This window comes from Trichechus manatus, unplaced genomic scaffold (genome assembly GCF_000243295.1).
Source record: "Trichechus manatus latirostris isolate Lorelei unplaced genomic scaffold, TriManLat1.0 scaffold00381, whole genome shotgun sequence".
In the NCBI taxonomy this organism is placed as follows: Eukaryota; Metazoa; Chordata; class Mammalia; order Sirenia; family Trichechidae; genus Trichechus; species Trichechus manatus.
Window position 1 is genome coordinate 174,793 of NW_004444317.1, and position 20,781 is coordinate 195,573.

Here is a 20,781-nt window from a genome sequence, read left to right on the forward strand (position 1 = left end):
AAAGAAAACTACAAAACACTACTGCAAGAAACCCAAAGGGATCTACATAAATGGAAAAACATACCATGCTGATGGATAGGTAGACTCAACATAGTGATAATGACAGTTCTTCAAAGCAATTTAGAAATACAATGCAATCGCTATCCAAATACCAACAACATTCTTTAATGAGGTGGAAAAACTAATCATTAACTTTATATAGAAAGGGAAGAAGCCCTGGATGAGTAAAGCTTTATTGAAGAAGAAGAATAAAGTAGAAGGACTCACACTACCTGACCTCAGAACCTACCACAGCTACAGTAATCAAAACAGCCTGGTACTGGTACAATGACAGATACATTGACCAATGGAAGAGAATTGAGGACCCAGATGTAAATCCATCCACCTACGATCACCTGATCTTCGACAAGGGCCCAAAGTCCATCAAATGGGGGAAAAATAGTCTTAACAAATGGTGCTGGCAAAATTGGATGTCCCTCTGCAAAAAAATGAAACAAGACCCATACCTCACACAATACACAAAAACTAATTCAAAATGGAACAAAAACCTAAATATAAAGCCAAAAACTATAAAGTTCATAGAAGAACAAATAGGATCAATGCTAGAGACCCTAATGCAAGGCATTAACAGGATATGAACCATAACCAACAACACACAATCCCCAGAAGATAAGCTAGATTATTGGGATCTTCTAAAAATTAAACACTTATGCTCATCAAAAGACTTCACCAAAAGAGTAAAAGAGAACCTACAGACTGGAAGAAAAATTTTGGACAGTACAAGACAGACAAAGTTCTAATCTCTAAAAGCTACAAGAAAATCCAACACTCTTACAAAAAAAAGACAAATAATCCAATCAAAAATGGGCAAAGGAAATGAACAGGCACTTCACCAAAGAAGACATTCAAATGGCAAACAGACACATGAGGAAATGCTCGGGATCACTAGCCATTAGAGAAATGCAAATCAAAACCACAATGAGATACCGTCTCACACCAGCATTACTGGCATGAATCAAAAACACTGGAAATAACAAATGTTGGAGAGGCTGTGGGGAGATCAGAACTCTTATGGAAGGTTGGTGGGAATGATTAATGATACAACCATTTTGGAAAATGATATGGCAGTTCCTTAGAAAGCTAGAAATAGAAATACCCTATGATCCAGCAATCCCACTCCTAGGAATATATCCTAGAGAAACAAGAGCTGTCACATGAATAGACATATGCACACCCATATTCATTGCAGCACTGTTCACAATAGCAAAAAGATGGAAACAACCTAGATGCCCATCAACAGATGAATGGATAAACAAACTATGGTACATACACACAGTAGAGTGTTACGCAAAGAACAATAACAATGATGAATCTGTGAAGCATCTCATAACATGGATGAAACTGGAGGACATTATGCTGAGTGAAATAAGTCAATCACAAAAGGACAAATATTGTATAAGATCTCTACTGTAAAAACTCATGTAAAAATTTACAGACAAAAAGAAACAATCTTTGTTGGTTACAAGGGATAGGAGAGGCTGGGGGAAAAACAAAATACAGAATAGACAAGTGGTAACTTTGGTGAAGGGTGAGACAGCACAGAATACTGGGGAAGCCAGCAGATTTGTACGAGGAAAGGTCATGGAAGCTCCATAGACACATCCAAACTCCCTGAGGGGCTGAATTGCTGGGCGGGGGGCTGTGGGGGCCATGGTCTTGGGGAACATCTAGCTCAAGTGGCATTAAACAGTTTCTAAAGACAATGTACTACATTTTACCTTTGTGAGTAGCGTCTGGGGTCTTAAAACCTGTGAGCAGCCATCTAAGATACTCCACTGGTCTCACCTTTCCGGAGCAAGGGAGAATGTAGAGGACAGGATTCAAGGAAAAAATTAGTCCTAAGGACTAGTAAACCACAGCTACCACTGCCTGCATCAGACTGAGTCCAGAAGCGTTAGATGGTGCCTGGCTACCACCACTGACTGCTCTGACTGGGATCACAACACAGGTTCCTGGACAGAGCTGGAAAAGGATGTAGAACAAAATTCTAACTCACAAAAAAAGACCAGATTTACTGGCCTGACAGACTGGAGAAACCCCGAGAGTATGGCCCCCAGACACCCTATTAGCTCAGTGGTGAAGTCACTTCCGAGGTTCACCGTTCAGCTGGAGATTGGACAGCCACATAAAACAAAACGGGACTAATGAGGCACAGCAGTCCTGGGACAAGGACTAGAAGGCAGGAGAGGACAAGAAAGCTGGTGATAGGGAACCCAAGATTGAGAAGGGACAGTTTTGACATGTCGTGGGGTTGTTAACCATTGTCATAGGGCAATATGTGTACTAACTCTTTAATGAGGTACTATTTGTTCTGTAAACCTTCATCTAAGGTGCAAAAAGAAAAAGAATTATCTATGTGAGATCAAACTGACAACAGCAACTCAAAAGGTTTGATGGAAAGCCTAGGGGGCAGTGAGTTGAAGATAATGGTGATGGAATAATTTGGAAAAGGATAGGGAGAATAGCAGTAAACTGAAAGAACGTAATGGATGCCACTGAATTGTACATGTAGAAATTTTGAAATCGTGTAACTTTGGCTATGTATGTTTTCACCAAAAAAAAAAAAAAGGTCCTCCAAGGTCAAGAAGCGAGAGTGTTGACATGTCGTGGGGTTGTTAACCAATGTCATAAAACAATATGTGTACTGACTGTTTAATGAAAAACTATTTGTTCTGTAAACCTTCATTTAAAGCACAATAAAAAAAATTCTCAGTTACATATAATGACGAAAACTAGTGTAAGTTTTTCTGGTTAAAATGTTGAGTTGGAAAACTTGCACTTACTAAACGTTAGATCCTAGCCTTAAGCCAAAGCAGTCCAATCCACAGCCCACAATCCACAATGCCCACCTTGACAGAGTTTTAGGGAATCCAGAATAATTAGTCAGAATAAGGATTATTAACATGGACCAGTTCTCCAGATGTTGCTTATATAAAAATATGGTTATAAAGTAGCAAATAAATTGATTATTCTCTAAAGTTATGGGACTGTTCTCCCTGATATATTTTATTTTGGTCTTGAATACACATTTTTTTCCACTAAAATTTCAGTATTGAGGTAAGTTTACATTTGATCTGTTACCATCAACTTTTTACCAAATCTTGACTGATGAAGTCTAAGGAAGATTTTTTTTGTACATCATACTTATCACTTACAGTTATTTTTCTTCAATTGAATCAGTTACTTTCATGTTATTTATTTCTACTTGGTCACCAGTAGAAATATCTAAAGGTTATTTTTCCACTTCCTTATGATGTTGTTTAATATTGAAATTCCTAATTCTAGTTTTTTGTTTGCCTGTTTGCTTGTTTTTTGTTGTTTTTTGTTATTTATTGTTGTTGTTGTTTCTGGTAAATATAAAAAGACTCAAATTCCCAGGAGGACAAGGTATTACAAATTAGGCATCTCAGACCGTATTAAGTTCAGTAAGAATGGGAATGCAAGGTGGTAATAACTAAAACAGAAAACTTCAGATTTAGGAGAAACTCACACCTCCAATGATAAATAATGCATTTGCTGGTGGATGTGTAAGAACAGGAGATTTTACCAACGGGTTGAGTGTTATTTATTCTTCATTTGTTTCAATATTTAACATTGCAATAATATTCCTCAAGAAACAAGTAATATTATAAATACAATTATTATCATTCTTCTTAAAACTGAGTAATATTGGGTATGTATTTTTATGGTATTGCTTTTTTATCTTGGAAGATAATTTTTCTGTCTACCTTACTCATAATAATATTTTTTTCTCTTTCTTACATGTGTATTTGGTTCATGCTTCATTATGCTTCATTTTATTACAGAATTTGGGGCAGGGTCCCACTCTTCTTCCCTAGTACTAAAGTACTACCCATCTCCCATGCCTTTGCTATGTGTCTGTTAGCTGTACATATCCAATGAGTCCCCTTCTTACGGTCCACACAGAGCCTCCCTTTTATGGATGACCATCAATGGCAGCATAATAGCTTTTTCTCCAGAAAGATATACTATGCAATAACACATAATCAAGTATTTCTCTTCAGCTGGGGTTGAGAAACTAAATAAAGCAATCATACAAAATGTCTGCTGGCTATAAACACTTATCCTTTAACAAGAGGTTTTTATGTTTTCTATACATTTTAATTTGGAAAAAAGTCATTAGAGAATTTTAATTTTATATTACTATTATTGAACCAAAAAACAAAGCCAAACACAAAGGAGTTCAGCTCCTACTTTCTAAGAAAAATAATCAGACTATAGTTAAAGGCAATTTTTTTTTTTCTTACAAGTTCTCCTATAAAAACTGGAAAGAATTAAAGGTCACATATGTAAAATAACACTTCCAGAATTTGCTTAAATCAATTTACTTATGGTCTGATAAATCCTAATTATTGTCTTCCCTCAAATTCAGTGAGGGTGAAAATTTATTCCTCATAAGCTTCTCTGGTATAACATATATTCTGTATTTATTATGATTCTCATATGGCCTTGATTTTGAGGCTAGATATAGAAGATTATAAAATTTGATAAAACGAGGAAAGAGCAATAATAAATAAATAAAATTCATTGTACTTATATATTTAAAGAAAAATATTTTTACAACTGTAAATAGAGTGAGAAGTGATGATAGTATGGATATGAATAGGGTATGGATTACACCTTAAATTAAACAAAAATCCTCGCAACTTGACCATGATAAACAGAGAAAAGACTGAAGTTGTCAAGGATTTCATCTTAGTTGGATCCACAATCAAAGCCCATGGAAGCAGCAGTCAAGAAATTAAACAAAGCATTGCACTGGGCAAATCTACTACAAAAGAACTCTTAAAGTGTTCAAAAGCAAAGATGACTCTTTAAAGACTAAAGTGCGCCTGACCCAGTCCATGGTGTTTTTAATCGTCTCATATTCATGTGAAAGCTGGACAATGAATAAGGAAGACCGAAGAAGAATTAACTCCTTTGAATTATGGTGTTGGCGACTAATATTGAATATACCATGTACTACCAGAACAGCGAAATTTGTCTTGAAAGAAGTATAGCCAGAATGCTCATTAGAAGCAAGGATGGCGAGACTTCTTCTCACGTACTTTGGACATACTATCAGAAGGGACCAGTCAGTCCCTGGAGAAGGACATCATGCTTGGTAGAGTCAGCAAAAAAGAGGAAGACCCTCAAAGAGTTGGATTGGTACAGTGGCTGCAACAATGGGCTCGAGCATAACAAGAATTGTGAAGATGACGGAGGACCAGGCACTGTTTTTGTTCTGTAGTACATACATGTTACTTAACAACAAGATTGAGGGTGGTCACAGACAGTTTCTTGGAAAGACTGATGTTGATTCTGAGGGAAGGAGTAGGATTCAGCTACATGAAGAATGAAAGAGACATTTTAGACAGAGCAGCATGAGTCTCCGTGAAACAGCATGAAAAGTTTAGAAATCAGTTTATTCCATGTATCTTGATTAGAAGTGCTTTAGCTAAGACTCCAGAGCCCTGTGTGGCACAGTGGTTAAAACTCACGCTGCTAACCAAAATTATCCAGCCGTTCGAATCCTCCAGCCTCTCCTTGGAAACCCTATGGAGCAGTATTCTACTCTGAACTATAGGATCACTATGAGTCAGAACTGACTCGATGCCAATGGGTTTGGTTTTAGGAGCAAAGATTCAGCTGCCTAGCAAATATTCATTCTCTCTTTCTCTCTTTAATCACCAAAACATTCAGTTCCTCTTTAAATCTAGGTAAGGTCATAGAACAAAGGTTTGGCCAAAACATATAAATTGAAGAGTGGGATTAACAGTTACTTTACCTCAAGCAGTTTGGTCTTTAAAACAACCCTTAGAGTGTTGGGCTATATTGGCCACACCTGAGGGTTTGTATTAATGACTGGAAGTTGGTCTGCGAGCCCAGCTGGTAATCAACAGTGAGTGCATGGGCTGGCTGATAAAAGTCCAAAACAATGAGGCTCAAAGAAGCTTTCTGAGGAGAATTCTAGAAGAAGAGCTTCCTGGGGAGGGAAGTGCCCTCTGGTTCAGGGACCTTTCCAAACCATACCCAAGTACCTCTTCATGTTGCTCATGAGTGACTTATGAGCTGTATCCTGTTAGTCCTGCGTGTTCAAATCCTGAATTACTCCTGGGTTGTATCTTTAACCCTAATAAACCACATAACCGAAAGCATAGTTTGTGAGTTCTGTGTGACATTGCAGCTAATTGCCGAACTCTGGAGAGAAATAGAGACTGGCATAGGGAAAGGAACGGCTTGTGTCCAGGGCAATGTAGAAGTTGGAAATGAAAAATATACTTGACTTCCAACTCCTTAGGAGCTAGCTTTGTGCTGATTCTTATTTATGAAATTATTCTTTCAGGAGATAAATTTTATGACTTCTGGAATAATCTTTAAGGGAAGGGTCATAATCTACTTGGCCCCCTCCTCTATCCTGCTTCCTGGGATACAGATGTGATAATTGCAGGTCTTTTATATGAGAAATAAAGTTATGTCTACTTTAAAACTCTATATTTGATTTTTTTTTGCTATCAGTTGAGCATAATTTTAACTGGTACAACTGTATATGAGGAGTAGTAGAGGCACATTTTAAGCAAACAATTAAATGATGAAGATTCTAATATGTTAAAGATTTTGAACTGTATCTTCTTAATAGCAAGGCATCATTAATTACTTTTAAACAAAAGAAAATTATGAAGGAATTTTTAATTTTATGTAATATCCAAAATATTACGTAATAATATAGAGAATGAATTAGAACGCATCCAGACTGGGAAAAGGAAAACCAGCTTAAAAACCGTTTAAGTAATCTAAAGTTATCTAGAAGAAGCCATGGTGACACAGTGGTTAAGCTCTTGGCTGCTAACTGCAAGGTCAACAGTTTGACCAACATGGTAACTCTGTGAAAGAAAGATGTAGCAGCCTGCTTCCATAAAGATCACAGCTTTGGAAACCCTATGGGGCAGTTCTACTGTACTCACTATGAGTCGGAATCAACTTGATGGCCATGGGTACAGGTAAATTTATCTAGGAAGACTCCAAGTCTTTCTTTCAGTGACTAGTATCATGTATCAAGACAGGAAGTAAAGGGGAAAGGCAAATTTTGGAAAATAATGATGAGTTGAGTTTTAGGTACTTTAAAAGTGAGTACCTATGGGACATTCAAAAAGTGCTCTCCAGTATATAGTTCAATATAAAATTCTGATTCAAAGAGAATATTTTGCAAAATTAGTAGTGGCTTTGTAAATGAGAATATCTTATGGGGCAAACAGTGACTGAAGTCTCTGGTAATGAGGTAGGTAAGAGAGAAAAAGAGTATTAGGAAGAAATCCAGGAGATTACCCAGACTGACTATAAAACCCTGCATTATTAATTAATACTGTATTATTTTTTATATTATTAACTAGTACAGAAAACATTTGTTTTTAATTGTCAGCATTAGAAACTTATTTTCCCCCCATTACGTTCAGAATTTCATTATGTATAGAAAATGTATAGATAAATCTTTTCTAAAAATACTTATATCAAATATTTATTTGTAACATTATTCAGTATAGAAATGGGCTTTGCATCGATTTCATTCACTGACAACCTTTGTATGTAGAAGATGTCAATAAAGTGATGAGAAATCTTGCCTATTCACTATCAAGACCACAAACCAAAGCACCATAGAAAATAGGTTAAGTCAGTAAATGTTTAAATAAATAAGATAAAATAACAAAAGGAATAAACAAACAAGGCACCTTCTGATTTTACTAACTTAGTTGAAATTAGAACTAAAGTTCCCTCTACCTCGTTTAACTGAGGGAATTATAAGGAAGAAGTTAGTGCAATGTAGATAAGTAAAATGTTTATGTATTTCTCCTGCTTTGCACATAATTCTGGCTTGTGGCATGACTAAACTAAAATAAAAACCAAATCTGTTGCCATCGAGTTGATTCCTTCTCATAATAACCCTAGAAGACTGAGTAGAACTTCTTCATAGGATTTTCAAGGCTGTAATCTTTAAGGAAGCTGACTGCCACATGATTCTCCCACAGAACAGCTTGTGGGTTCCAACCACCAATCTTTTGGTTAGCAGCCAAGCACTTAACCACTGTGCTACCAAGGCTCCTTATTACTAAAGTAACCTGTAAGAAATCAGAAAGTATCTGTTAGAAAACAAAAAGTGTCCTCTTGTGATGTCATTCTTACGCCCTTTATAACCTTCAGGAACTGTATGGAAGAGTCTAAAAATAATATTAAATAGAGAAAGAATCCTGTGATAGCATAGATTAATCTAATAATAAAATTTTAAGCTAAGACTCTTGGAGTACAATTTAATAATTTAGTAAATGACTCAATTTCTATTCCTATAGATCTTTCCAGATATAAATTTCAATTCAGTTATTTCTCTGGCAAGCTAAAAGTAAAATGCATATGCAATTCAATGTTAATTTGTTATTCTAAAAGACTTTGCAATAGACCAATTCACTCATCGTTTTCTTCTCTGCCATTTATTTCAATTGAATAAATACATTTCTTCCCTGTTTTGATTGAATAAGTAAGCAGAATATGTCTTTGTAATTCATGCATTCATCAATAGAATAAATGTTCTCAGAATAGACAAAAAACAATAAATGCATTGATTTCTAAATTAACAGGTATATATTCTGGGACTTTTAAAAAATGACGATGGGTGCTGATTAGTCTCAGAATAACTATTCTTAGTCTAAGTATTCTAGCTAATTATTTAAATTTGTGTTTGCAAATGGTTTTAAAATGTGAAGTTTGATAAATCCAAACCTATTTCATAATGATGAAAATATCTTATTTAGGAATTTTAGAATATATTCTTATATATGCATAAAATAAAACGAATCCATTAAAATCAGTATACGGTAGCATATTTAAGAAAAATGTTCACAGTTACTATTATGCATAAAAGATACAGAACAAAATGTCAGCATAATCAAATTTTATGTGAAAATATGTAATACATTTGTTGCTGGGTGGAAAGCCCAGGTATTGCTTGGTGCAACTCGTCTCAGCCAATAAATGAGAAACCATGGCAGGAGATCAGAAATGCACTTTTATTCCATTGCACAAGGAAAGGAACAGTTTAGGCTTCTGTCACCAAGACTGGTCAGAGAGGGTGAGAGGAAAGGTTACTTTTATGGGGTGTACAAGCAGGAAGTTCATGGTAAGTTACATCAGCAACATTCTTAATCATACTACGCAGGCGCAATGGGGTTTACATATAACTTTATGCATTGCATGATCAGAAAATGGTGGTTAAACTCCACCCATAGGTGGGGAAGTTACTATGTATGAGGTACTTAATGATCTCAAAGGTTATCCAGAATGTCAACATGGCACCTAAACCACTTTCCATTGATTTTCTCTGGGCAGCAGTTAAGGAAAGGGGAGAAAGGATGTTAATGTAAAGCTACGGGGCATGTCAAGCAAGCTGCTTGAGGCAGTGGAATTTTCCACAGCCTGGGGACCTCTATCTTACATTCTGACTCAAAATATAATTATTTGCTGCTAGAAAATAAAATTATGGCCAGTTCTTGTAATGTAATTTTGAATATCTGTACTCTCTTTCATGAAGATATGTTACTTTTATGTAGATAGAAACTGAAAAAACAAACACAATCTTGTTTTAAAAATCCATTTTTAAAACATAAAACAGAAACTTCTTGAAGTCATGTTTCCATAAAATTTCAGAAGAAAATTTACTCAGAATTAATCTATTTAACAGTAAAGATAAGGATAAAAAAGACAAGTTTTGTTATTTTTAGACAAGCAATGGGAACCTTAGCATAATATAATGCTTAAAACTAACTACCCATTCTATCCATTTTCAATTTCATCATAGTTCAGTTGATTTTCATAGCTCCCAGTGTGTTTTCAAATAAGCCAACACAGTTTGACCAAGGTTAACTTTGATAAAATAGCAGCTTGTTTCTCCATTGAAGTAGTTAGTAGTTTAATTGTGGAGTCTGGAGGGTCTGCTTCCTGTAAGTCTTCTCCAGTCTTTCAGTTTTGGTTTGTTACCCTTCCCCCACTTGCCCTGAAGAATGTGGTATGCAATTGGAGGCTACAGACAAACGGCGTTCTCCAGTAAATCATCTTCTGCTTAAGATCTGTGCTCTGGTTATCTATTGCAGCATAACAAAACAATAAAAAACTTAGAGACTTAAAACAGCAATGCATTATTATCTCTTGCAGGTGAGCAGATTGCTCAGCTTAGCTGAGTATTTCTTCCTTGGAGTCTTCTAAGCAGTTACAATCAGTTGTCAGATGAGACTGCTGCCATCTGATGCCTTGACTATGCTGAGAGCCCAAGGAGGCTCCCTCATTTGGCTGGTAGTTGATGCTGGCTATGAACTGGCTACTCAACCAGGGCCATCAACTGGAGAGCCTGAATATAGATTTTCTATGTGAACTTATGTTCCCAGAAAATGGTGGCTGGATTCCAAAAGTTTGTGTCCCAAGATGGAAAATTCCAAGTAACCCAGGCAGAAGCTTCAAGGGTTCTTTGATATTGCTTCCTGATGGATTTCTATTTCCTTTTCTATCCCCTTCCTTTCTTCATTTTTAATTAATTGATATTTTAATGATCAAATGCCATCAAGAAAATTAAGACAACTAGCACTGTACCCATAATATAGCTTTTGTTTGGTTTGTTTTGATTTTTAAGTGAAGCAGATACTAGTATAGTTACTGTCAGTTATGAAATAACCATGTACTAGGGTTGGTGTGAGGAGCCTTGGTACAGCGGTTAAAGTGATGGGCTGCTAAAAGAAATGTCAATGATTCTAAACCACGAGCAGCTTCACAGGAGAAAGATGTAACTGTCTGCTTCCAAAGAGATTTATAGCCTCTGAAACCCTACGGTGTCGCTAAGAGTTACAATCTACTCAATGGCAGTGGGTTAGGGTTGGTGTAGGATTACATTCAATCTGAAATAGACATTTGAAAAATATAGCATATCAGATTTAAATGTTTTTACAATAATTCCCTCTCTTTTTTAGGCATACTATTTAGTTGTTTTTATTATTTGACAATATTGATAATTCTGAGAGGTGGGGCCAAGATGGCAGAATAGTTAGAGGTTTCCTGCTGTCCCTCTTACAACAAAGACCCAAAAAAACAAGTGAATTGAATATATATAAAAATCTAGGGATCCTAATTGTCAAAGACAAAGCCGAAGAATTGAAATGAGAGGCAGGTAGAGGGAGAGACAATTCAAAAGCAGTGGAAATTGGGAAGTTTAGATCACAGGATGGCCAATGCCCTGCTAGCTGAGTCTGCACAGTGCACACAGGCTGAGGCAAGCAGCAATGTACAAACTCGAGGAGCAACACATCAGGTGCAGCCAAGCAGCAGTTAATCTGCATGCACCTCCAGAATCAAGCAGGAGAAACATCAGGCCTGCAAAAGTTAAGTGCAAGCTTCTAACCTCCATGCATGGGAACAAAATAACACATTCCCCCCGAGCTTCACAGCAGAGAAGCACTTACTTCCCCTAACCCACCTCCAACCCTGCTCTGCTTCATGACATCCAACAATGCCACACCCTCTAATCCAGGAACTCTAGGCCAGTTGGGAGGACCTGTCCCTTCACCCAGCCACTGGCATAAGGGGTCCACAGATTTGCAGCATCCTTCACCCCCGCCCAGCCCCTTGTGGGCCAATTCAACACCGCATGGTCTCATTAGCATAAAATAGCAGGGCATACACCTGACACCCATTTTCACCTGCAGCAGCCAAAGGGGAACTGCAGATTCATGACATTTGACACAACCCTGCCCCCTAAATAGGGGCCTCACCCACCCACACCTGGGGACTGAGGGCTGGCAGTACCACCCACTCCATCTAGCCATCTACAACAGGAGTCTGAGAATTAGTGGAGCCTCCTAGTCCCTCCAGGCAACACCACCAGGTGCCCAAGGATTGGCTGCATTACTCCCTCTCTCACTACACCCTTTAGGGGACAGGGACATGCCCTACATCCAGGCACCTGGAGGCAGTCCTCAGCCCCCTGCCTTCCCTACACATAGCCTGCCACTGCAGCCAGAGACTTGTGCCTGCTCCAAATACCCACACGCAGCCATGCCTGTCTAGGACTGTAGGAGAGAGTCTGCAACACACACTCCATGACTGACAACTTGGACACCTGTGTCTTGAATAAGCACACCTCCACAAGAAAAGTGAACAGACTCCTGAGCTCACACACCTAGTAGCTGCTCTGAGCACCTGGAGAGAGGACATGAGAGCTTCAAAGACGTCAATAGCTAAAATAGCTCACAAGACCAGCCTACATGGTCATATCAAAACAAAACAAAACAAAAATTATTGGACACATTAAACAAAAATGCTATATGTATATATAATAACTTATTGATGTCTTGGAGACAACCCCAAAACTAAAAACCAAACTCATTGCCATCGAGTAAATTATGAGTCATAGCGACCATATAGGACAGAGTAGAACTGCCCCATAGAGTTTCCAAGGAGGGCCTGGTGGATTTGAACTTCTGACCTTTTGGTTAGCAGCTGTAGCTCTTAACAACTATGCCACCAGGGTTTCCCTTGCAGACAACAGTCAATATCAAATCACATAAAGAAGTAGATCAATATGGTTCCAGCAAGCGACCAAAATAAAGAACCATAAAATCTTCCAGAGGAAGATAAGGTAATGGAACTACCTGAGAAAGAATTCAAAAGACCGATATACAGAGCTCTCCAAAATATCAGGAAGGAGATCAGGAAAAACTCAGACCAAGCCAAGGAACACACAAAACAATAGAAGAATTCAGAAAAACAATACAAGAACAAAATGACACAATAAACAGGCTGCTGCAAACCATACAGATACAGGAGCTAAAAATCCAAAAGATTAACAATAAAATTTCAGAATTAGACAACTCAATAAAAAGTCATAGGAGCAAAATTGAGACAATGGAAGTCAGAATTAGTGAGATTGAAGATAAACCCCTTGACCTCAATTTGCTTGAGGAAAAATCAGAAAAAGGAATGAAAAAAATTTTAAAAAGCCTAAGAATTACGTGGAATACTATCAAGAGGAAAAACCTACAAGTGATCGAAGAACCAAAAATGGAGGTAGGGAATAACAGTAAACACAGAGAGAATTGTTGAAGATTTGCAGGCAGAAAACTTCCTAGTATCATGAAAAGTGAGAAGATACCTAACCAAGTAGCTCAACGAATCTCATACAGGGTATACCTCAAAAGAAAGTCACCAAGACATCATAATCAAACTTCCCAAAACCAAAGGCAAAGATAGAATCTTGAGAGCAGCTAGGGATGAATAAAAAGTCACCTACAAATGAGAACCAATAAGACTAAGATCTGAATACCAAGCAGAAACCATGCAAGCAAGAAGGCAATAGGATGACATATATAAGGCTTTGAAGGAAAAAAAAAAAAACTGCCAGCAAAGAATTAAATATCCAGCAAAATTGTCTCAAATACAGTGGTGAAATTAAGTCATCTCCAGATAAACAGAAATTAAGGGAATTTGTAAATACCAAACTAAAATTATAAGAAATATTAAAGGGAGTCCTCTGGTTAGAGAACCAACAACATCAGATGACAATTCAAGATTAGGACACAGAACAGATCAACCAGTTATCAACCCAGATAGGGAATTCGCAAAAACATATCAAAGCTAAAATACTGAAAATAGGAAACCAGAGATAGAAACATACAAATGGTGACAATGACAAAACAAAAAAGAGGGACTAAACAATATAGTCATAGAACTTCCATACGGAGAGGAAGTTAAGGCAATATTAAGAAATTAAAGATTGATTTAAACTTAAAACAAAAAAGGTAAATTTCAAGGTAACCACAAAGGAAGCTAACAAACCAACCTATCAAAATGAAAACTTAAAGACTGAGCAAACACAAAATAAACAATGATGAAAAAGATGAAAAGAAAATACATAAATAAAAAGAAGTCAGAACAGAAAATTAAGCAGAACAAAGAAACTGTCAACACTACAAAAGAAAAAAAATCAAAATGACAGCAGTAAACTCATATCTATCAATAAGTACAAGGAATGTAAATGGACTAAATGTACCAATAAAGAGACAGAGAGTGGCAGAATGGATAAAAAAAAAATCTATATGCTGTCTATAAGAGACACACCTTAGACACAAAGACATAGATAAACTAAAACTCCAAGGATGGAAAAAATATATGTAAAGCAAACACAACCAAAAAAGAGCAGGAGTGGCAATATTAACATCCCACAAAATAGACTTTAAAGGAAAATCCACCATAAAGGATAAGAAGGGACACTTTATATTGGTTAAAGGATGAATATGCCAGGAGGACAGAATCATAATAAATATATACACTCCTAATGACACGGCTCCAAAATATATAAAACAAATTTAACAGCATTGAAAAGAGAAATAGACAGCTCCACAATAATAGTAGGAGACATCAACATGCCACTTTTGGTGAAGGACAGAACATGTAGAAACTAACTCTATAAAGATATGGAAGATCTAAATGCCACAATCAATCAACTTGACCTCATAGACACATACAGAACACTCCACCCAAGAGCAGCAAAGTATACATTTTTTTCCAATACACATGGAACATTCTCCAGGATAGACCACATTTTATGCCACAAAGCAAACCTTAACAGAATCCAAAAACATCGAAATAATACAAAGTATCTTTTCTGATCATAATGCCATAAAAGTAGAAATCAAAAACAGACACAGCAAGGGAAAAAAAAACCAAATGCATGGAAACTGAACATCACCTTGTTTAAAAATTACTGGGTTATAGAAGACATGAAGGATGGAATAAAGATATTCATATATTCAAATAAGAATGAAAACGTATCTTACCAAAACCTTTGGGACACAGCAAAAGCAGTGCTTACAGCTCAATTTATAGAGATAAACACACACATCAAAAAAGAAAAAAAGGACAAAATCAAAATTAACCCTACAACTTGAACAGATATAAAGAGAACAGCAAAAGAAGTCCTCAGTCACCAGAAGAAAGGAACTAATAAAGATTAGAGAAGAAATAAATGAAATAGAGAATAGAAAAACAACTGAAAGAGTCAACTAGACCAAAAACTGGGTCTTTGAAAAGGTCAACAAAATCGACAAACCATTGGTCAAACTGACAAAAGAAAAACAGAAGAAGAAGCAAATACCTTGAATAAGAAATGAGATGGGTATATCACAACTGACCCAACTGAAATAAAAATGATCATAACAGACTACTATGAAAACTTGTACTCTGACAAACTGGAAAACCTAGAGGAAATGGACAAATTTCTAGAAACACACTACCTACCTAAACTAACACAAACCAAGGTAGAAAAAACTAAATAAACCCATAACAAAAGAAGAAATTAGAGAGGTAATTAAAAAAACTCCCAACAAATAAAAAAATCTTGGCCCAGATGACTTCACTGGAGAATTCTACAAAACTTTCAGAGAAGAGTTAATACCATGTCATGGTTTGCATTATGTCCCCTAAAAAATATGTGTATCAATTTGGCTAGGCCATGATTCCTGGTACTGTGTGATTTTCCTGTATGTTGTAAACCTGCCTCTATGATGTTAATGAGGGAGGATGGGTGGCAGTTGTGGTAGTAAGGTAGGACCTGATCTACAAGAGTGGATTGTGTCCTGAGGCAATCTCTTGAGATATAAAAGACGGAGGTGAGCAGAGAGACAGGGGGACCTCATAGCATCAAGAGAGCAGTGCCAGGAGCAGAGCACGTCCTTTGGACAGGGGTCCCTGTGCCAAGAAGCTCCTAGTCTGGGGGAACACTGAAGAGAAGGTTGACAGAGAGGAAAAGCCTTCCCCTGGAGCTGATACCCTGAAATTGGACTTTTAGCCTACTTTGACTGTGAGGAAATAAACTTCTCTTCATTAAAACCATCCACTTGTGGTATTTCTGTTATAGCAGCACTAGATGACTAAGACATACCAATACTACTAAAGCTATTGCAGAGCACAGAAAAGGAAGGAATACTCCCAAACTCATTCTATGAAGCCAGCATAACCCTGATACTAAAGCCAGGCAAAGACACCACAAAAAAAGAAAACCACAGACCAATATCCCTCTTGAACATAGACATAAAAATCCTCAGCAAACTTCTAGCCGATAGAATTCAATAGCATATCTAAAAAAATAATATATTATAACCAAGAGAGTTTCATACCAGGTATGCAAGAATGGTTGAACATTAGAAAATCATTTAAGGTAATCCACCACATAAATAAATCAAAAGAATTACAGGATCTTATCAATCGGCACAGAAAAGGCCTTTGATAAAGTCCAACACTCATTCCTGATAAAAACTCTCAGCAAAATAGGAATAGAAGGGAATTTCCTCTACATAATAAAGCGCATTTGTATAAAGCCAACAGCCAAAATCATTCTAAATGGAGAGAGACTGAAAGCATTTCCCTTGAGAACAGGGACCAGACAATGATGCCCTTTATCACCACTCTTATTTAACATTGTGTTGGATGTCCTAGCTAAAGCAATAAGGGAAGAAAAAGAAATAAAGGACACCCAAATTGATATGGAAAAGGTAAAACTATTCATATTTGCAGATGATACGGTCTTATACACAGAAAACCTCAGTGAATCCACAAGAAAACTACTGAAACTAATAGATTTCAGCAAAGTAGCAGGATGCAAGATTAACATACAAAAATCAGTAGAATTCCTCTACACCAGCAAAAAGAACTTCGAAAAGGAAATCACCAAATCAATACCATTTAAAATAGCCCCCAAGAAGATAAAGTACCTAGGAATGAATCTAACCAGGGACCTGAAAGTCTTATACAAAGAAAACTACAAAACACTACTGCAAGAAGCCAAAAGAGACCTACATAAGTGGAAAAACATTCCATGCTTATGGATAAGAAGACTCGACATTGTGAAAATGTCAGTTCTACCCAAAGCAATCTATAGATACAATGCAATCCTGATCCAAATTCCAACAGCATTTTTTAATGAGAGAGAGAAACAAATCACCAACTTTATATGAAAGGCACCAGATCAGTAAACCATTACTGAAGAAGAGCAAAGTGGAAGGCCTCACACTACCTGATTTTAGAACCTATTATACCACCATGGTAGTCAAAACAGCCTGGTACTGGTACCAAAACAGTGGAACAGAATTAGACCAGTGGAACAGAATTGAGAACCCAGACGTAAATCCATCCATCTATGAGGAGCTGATATTTGACAAAGGCCCAAAGTCCTTTAAGTGGGGAACAGACAGTCTCTTTAACAAATAGTGTTGGCATAACTGGATACCTATCTGCAAAAAAAAGGAAACAGATCTCATACCTCACACCATACACAAAAACTAACTCAAAATAGATCAAAGGCCTAAATATAAAATCTGAAACAATAAAGATGATGGAATTAAAAATAGCAACAATGATAGGGGCCCTAACACGTGGCATAAATAGTATACAAACCATAACTAACACAGCACAAACACCAGAAGAGAAACTAGATAACTGCGAGCTCCTAAAAATCAAACACTTGTGCTCATCAAAATACTTAACAAAATAGTAAAAAGAGAACCCACAGACTGGGGAAAAAAAATTTGGCTATGACATATCTGATAAAAGTCTGATCCCTAAAATCTACAAAATAGTGCAACATCTCAACAACAGAAATACAAATAATCCAATTAAAAATGAGCAAAGTATATGAGCAGACACTTCACAAAGGAAGACATTCAGGCAGCTAACAGGCACATGAGGAAGTGCACATGATCTTTAGCCATTAAAGAAATGCAAATCAAAACTACATTGAGATACCATCTCCGCCAACAATGCTGGCACTAATCCATAAAACAAATTAACAAATGTTTGAGAGGCTGTGGGAAGATTGGAACTCTTATTCATTGCTGGTGGGAATGTAAAATGGTACAATCACTTTGGAAAAAGATATGGTGCTCCCTTAAAAAGCTAGAAATAGAAATACCATATGATCCAGCAATCCCACTCCTAGGAATATACACTAGAGAAATAAGAGCCATCACACTAATAGACAGATACACACCCATGTTCACTGTAGCACTATTCACAACAGCAAAAAAGATGGAAACAACTTAAATGCCCATCAACAGATGAATGGATAAACAAATTATACACACAATGGAATAATATGCAAGGATAAAGAACCATGACGAATCCTCGAAACATCTCACAACATGGATGAATATGGAGGGCATTATGCTGAGTGAAGTAAAGCAGTCACAAAAGGACAAATATTGTATGAGACCATTATTATAAGAACTCAGAAAAGTTTACCCACAGAAAAAAGCATTCTTTGATGGTCATGAGGGTGAAGACGGAGGAGGAGGGCAAATCACTGAGTACATAGTAGACAAGTGTCAACTTCGGTGAAGGAAAAGACAACACGCAATACAGGAGAAGTCAGCACAACTGGACCAAAGCAAAAGCATAGAAATTTCCTAGACATATCCAAACACTTGGAGGGACCAAGTAGCTGGGGCTGGGGCCTGGGGACAATAGTCTAGCTAGATTTCTAGGTCAGTTGGCATAACATGGTTTATAAAGAAAATGTTCTACATCCCACTTTTGTAAGTAGTGTCTGGGGTCTTAAAAGCTTAAACATCTATTGGTCCCATCCCACCCGGAGCAAGGGAGAATGAAGAAAACCAAAGATACAAGGAAAATACTAGCCCAAAGGACTAAAGGACCACATGAAACAGACTGAGACTGGAAGAACTAGATGGTGCCTGGCTACCACCAATGACTGCCCTGACAGGGAACACAACAAAGAGTCCTGGACAGAGCAAGAGAAAAATGTATAAGGGAATTCAAATTCATGTAAAAAGACCAGGCTTAATGGTCTGACAGAGTCTGGAGGAACCCCCAAAACTATGGCCCCCAGATGCTCTGCTAACCCAGAACTGAAACCATTCCTGAAGCCCACTTTTCAGACAAAGATTAGACAGGCCTATAAAACAAAAAAATACACATGAGGAAAGTGCTTCTTAGTTCAGTCAAATACATGAGACCAAATGGGCATCTCCTGTCCAAAGGCAGGACTAGAAGGCAGGAAGGGACAGGAACTGGACAAATGGACACGAGGAACCCGGGGTGGGAAGGGGAAGCGTGCTGTCACATTGTGGGGATTGCAACCAATATCACAAAACAATATATGTATAAACTCTTGAATGAGGGGAAAAAGAAAAAAAGATTGATCATTCCTTTTTCTTGACCCTGTCTATTGTCTTTTGGGCACCATTTTCTTCTCGATTTGATTTCCAAAACTAATCACCTCTTCCCATTCCAGATTATTTGCTCTTCTTCTTTGAGTATGAGTACTCTATTGATCTTTATGAGTGGAAAATAATGATCAGAGGCAATATCTATGGGATGGGGAGACAAAAGACATCAAGGTAATCTATTAGTAATATAAGTAAATAAATTAGTATGTTCAGAAGAAACTTTATGGTTCATTCAGACTTAAACAAGAGTTAGAAAGACACCTTGGCCAAGAGATAATCAACAAAGAAAGTATATATACTCAAGGAATGGATTTCACTCTTTTAATCAAAAAAAGTGAGAACAGCCAAGAACTCACTAGGGCTTACAACAAGTGGAGTTGCCTTGACAGCAGAATCACCACCTTATGCTAGTAAAACTGTGATGATAAAAGCACAGGCAAATGAAGTAAATAGCAAGTGGAGTCATATTAGGTTGCTTAATTCTTACTTGAGGAATGGCCTGGAGAGAAATCTGGCATGATTTTCTACTAAAGGTCGTGTCTAAACAATACAATATATTAAAGAATAAACTTGAGCTTGAATATTAAAGAGAGAGACTTTACCCCAGCCCCTGCCCCGTACAGCTCAGCTCTTTGTTCTGGGTCAGTGCTGAGTAATAGATCAGGTAGTTGTATATAAACGGTGTAGGTGCATTCATCCACATTGCACTGGCTACTTTAATAGGCACCAGTGCTTGGAAAGAAAGCCTAGAATTCAGAGACCCAAACAGGAAAACAGTAGATACTCCTCTAGAGAATCTGTGTTGGGGTTCACAGCAATCTAGGTATCTGCTATTTACATGGGGATCAACTCAATGGCAATGGGTTTCACTTTGGTTTTCTCTCATTATGATCATCTTGCAGGGCTGAGCTCTCTGCAAAATGGTAACATAGACAGAGAGTCAAGGATCTCTCTGGACTTTGATGACAAGGAGATCCAGGTAGACTAAAAGTGCTGTTGAGAAAGAAGTGTTGGGAAGGAATTTTTGGAAGAGCTTACCATATTGTAAAATTTTATTTCACTACATGGTTCATTCTTTAATAGAGACATACTAGATGGATAGATAGATCCATAGATAGATAGATACATAGATAGACAGACAGACAGACTGATGATAGATAGATAGATAGACAGACAGATAGATAGATGATAGATATTTAGAACTTTTTGAATGTTTGAAATAGTCCTTGGGTAAATAATGCAAACGGTGAAATGAAAGGAGTTATTCTAGAAGACAAAAAAGACTAATCTCAAAAACTTGTGGTTCATGAGACAGGAATGCTTGTAAAAATCTTGGCACTATAACAAGGTTATGGAGTCTCTGGGTAGCACAGAAAGTTAAGTACTCGACTACTAAATGGTTGGCTGTTCGAACCCACCCAGAGGCACCTCCGAAGAAAGTCCTGGGAGTCTG